This window comes from Thunnus maccoyii, chromosome 18 (assembly GCF_910596095.1).
Source record: "Thunnus maccoyii chromosome 18, fThuMac1.1, whole genome shotgun sequence".
Classification (NCBI taxonomy): Eukaryota; Metazoa; Chordata; class Actinopteri; order Scombriformes; family Scombridae; genus Thunnus; species Thunnus maccoyii.
Window position 1 is genome coordinate 24487327 of NC_056550.1, and position 3707 is coordinate 24491033.

A 3707-nucleotide genomic window follows, 5' to 3' on the forward strand; every position below is an offset into this window, starting at 1 on the left:
TCACAAAAAAAACGTGTATCAGTGATGGTTGCCTAAAATCCAGACATTTGGCCTAAAACCTTGTGCACTATAAGTGCATTTCTCCCATTCAGGCGCCAGAGGGTGCAATTGTTAATTATTTTGGCAAGTTTCATGTGTCACATAGCAAGAGTAAATTCAGGAGGTGATTCTCTCTCTTATCTTCTCTAAATGAAGTTCACTGCTTTTTGTTTTTAAAGGTGGAGAAAAGCAGCAGAATGCAGTGTGAGGTGAGTGTGAGGATGTGAGCGGCTTTATGCTGAGAGCTTGTTTCTTTAAGACCCAGCATCTTCCAGCGGAGGAGATGAGGGAAGATAAACGGTGGGAAGTCGTCAAGTTGGACAGAAACATCAGGTAAGGGGGCGGAAGCAGTATTATTTGTCTTCAGAATAAAGTTTCAACACGTGTCACCAATATTTGAGGCTATTTATAGTAGCTATTTATTATTAATAAGTCATTAGCTGCAACGATCAGTCAATTAATCGATTAGTTGATTGACAGAAAATCAATTGCTAACTATTTTGATAAATGATTCATCGTCAAGAAAAAAATATTAAAATTCTCTAGTTCTAGTTTTTTAAATGTGATTATTTTCTGGTTTATTGAGTCTTATTTGACTGTAAACTGAATGTATTTGTATGTGAGGTAGCACGTTGGGTTTTGGGAAACAGGGATCAACATTTTATAGACCAAACAACTAATAAATTAATCAAGGAAATATCGACAGATTAATAATGAAGCCCTATCAGTCATTACAGAAATGATACTATATTGTTCAAGCAGTCAGTATAGGCCTGTTATAATAATGTGTTCTTAAAGCTATTTATTGCACCTGCTGACTCTGTTATCTGTCCAGTAAATCAGTATTTTCTAGCGTTTTATTTTAGCTTGCGACTCTTTAAATCAAAGCTATGTCTGCTCAAAAAACCCTTGTGACAGGTTTAATATGTGTAGTTGTGAGCAGTTCAACCAAAGAGTTCTCAGATTGTTTCGTTCAAATAGTTTTTAGAGGCCTGAAGAGGTAAAAACTCTCCAGTATATCTCAATTTAAAAACAGAAAATTAGAGAAGTCTTGTCCTGTCTTGTTTAACGTCTCACGACCCCTCAGGTTTATCTTGCGACTCATTGAGTTGTGAACCATGACTAACCAGACTAGAATAAAACTAGTCCTGACACATCTTTAAACTGGCTCATCCTATTTTTCATATTGGATCCCTATCATTTGTCTATTCTGTACACACAACATCTACTGCACGTCTGTCCGTCCTGTGAGAGGGATCCTTCTCTGCTGCTCCTCCTGAGGTTTCTTGCATTTTTTCCCCATTAAAAGGTTTTTTGAAAGTTTTTCCTTATTCAAATTGAAGATCTTAGGGTAGAGGATGCTCTATTGCTGGTATTGTGATATACAAATAAAACTGCCTTGACTTCATGGTATGTCTAATTGCGAGTAGTTCAACCAAAAAGTGATGTTTCCTTTCTCAGATTGTTGCCTGAAGAGGTAAAACTCTCCATTAAAATTAGAAACGCATCTCAAAAATAAAAGGAAAAAACTTGTGTAGCAGAAATAGTTGATGTTTTTGTCTTAAATCCTGTCTCGTTAATCATCTCACAAACCCTCAGATTAGCCAGATTTGGATTAGGAGCCACAATTTAAAGTGATATTTTGTACTTTACTGAATAAAAATCAGTACTCCTTGAGCACATCTTTAAACTGGCTGAATGTGAAAGCAGGCTTTTTCAAGAGATTACAATATTTGTTCATTTGGATCTCGTTTAGTTCAAGACTAATCTCCCAAGAATCCCTTTAGGTTCAAGGTTCAAAGGTTTTATTTGTGATGTACAGATTTACAGTGAAATGACATTCTGGTGGCTCCATAGACTGTGCAGTGTTAGATAATATAAGAAGAGCATTAGAAGGGGGGGGGGGCTTAGAGGATTATAAAGAAATATAAAAGATTTAAAAACACATTAAACATATGAAAAAGCATTAAAAACATAGAAAACATGTGTAGCTAATCTATAAAATCTGTAGATCTATAAAAAATATGACATTTATTACAGATTATGACATCAACAAAAGGGGTTTCTCATATGTTCTTCAACATATGATAAACCTCATATGACTCAAACTCAATTTATCCATCCATTGATGAAGGTCCTGTCCGGATGCAGCCTGTGCTCGCTGCGCGCAGTTTGACGCATCGGCGGCGCGGCACCGTCGCTCCCACAGCAGAGAGAGGGAGGGGATGGGGCAGGCTGGTAACCGGGCTGTAACGGGGATAACCTGCAGCCTCTGATGGAGTGAACCGGGGAGCGATGCGCCTTCATTTCCTCTCTCTGTCGATCATGGAAAGGGTAAGACGTACAAATCGTCCGGTGGCGGCTGAAATCCACGGTGATGTACGGGTACAACTCACAGATCTAGCCGTTAGACCGTCCAGCTGTTTTTATGGGTGGGGGGAGGAGGGCAGGGTGGTGTGTGTGTGCGTGTGTATGTGTGTGTGTGTGTGGTTGGGGGGGCAGTGGGGTGTTGATAGGAAATAGACGCCTTCCAGTCGGAATAAAGCGGCGCGCCGTTTTTCCAACATTTAGTTGAAGCCATATCATAATAAATAATCCAATTGCGTAATATCTTATTATTTAATCTGTTAATTAGGCCTACATCATTTACAGGATGATTGGCACCTCCCACCATGGTGTGATAGCGGTGTCAGGCTATCCTGCACAGCCCTAAATGCATAAAAAAATATGTTTTTTCCCCATTTAGGCCATTTATTTCGTTAAGACAGCAATTCAGTTCCCGTCCTAACACCCTGAGGATAATAAGCCTCCTGATTCACACACAATATTTTTACAGATGGGTTCCGGAGCCGTAGAAAAGAAGCCTATTTCCTCCTGGATACAGCCCGTAATTACAATTCATGATGACACCCTTTTTTTTTTTTCTCTCCACATGAATGTATGAAGCAGCGCCGCATCTTTATCCCACCTACAGGCCCTGCTAATTGTTCTGTATTTGCGTGACGGACGTTTTGTTAAGGCTGCTGAGGTAAAGCTAGCTATTCACGACTCATTTCCGTACATCATGCGCATTCATTATTACCATTACGACTGTGGACGCTCGGATACATAAAGCCGAGACGCGCACTGATGGATGAATTACTCCAGACGTTGAGTATCAAGACAGCACTGCTGCAATAGCAATGGTCACCCTGTGAGGTTGGAGAAAGGTGCACATCCTGCCTGCCTGTGTGTGTGTGTGTGTGTGTGTGTGTGTGTGTGTGTGTGTGTGTGTGTGTGTGTGTTTTAGGATGGATTACAACCTGGTGGGAAACACATTTATGCTCTCTGTTGTGGAATGGCTTCATTTTTACTCCATCACATCCACCGTCCTCCTCCAGCTGCGCTCATCATCACATCCGCTCACACATATATATACATATATATATATATATATTGCCTAAAGTGACCTCTCCCTTTCTTCTTCTTCTTCTTCTTCTTCTTCTTCTTCTTCTTCTGCTTCTTCTTCTTCTTCTTCTTCTTTTTCTTTTTCTTCTTTCCAGGTTCGTCTCTCGTCTCAGTGAAGCCTGGGCCGGGGGGTCAGAGGTCGTCCACCGAACCTGCACTTCTCCCTCTTACCCCTGCACCCCACCCCACCCCGCCCACCCCCCCACCACCAAACCCTCAGC

At 40.9% G+C, this 3707-nt stretch overlaps 1 long non-coding RNA gene across 1 annotated transcript; it reads left to right on the plus strand.

Annotated features, from left to right (window-relative positions):
- The first annotated feature begins 156 nt into the window (after window positions 1-156).
- LOC121884792 lies at window positions 157-3664 on the plus strand. The gene is made up of 3 exons (XR_006092410.1): window positions 157-372; window positions 2174-2373; window positions 3582-3664. It is a non-coding gene; the product is annotated as an uncharacterized LOC121884792 (long non-coding RNA).
- The last annotated feature ends 43 nt before the right edge of the window (window positions 3665-3707 follow it).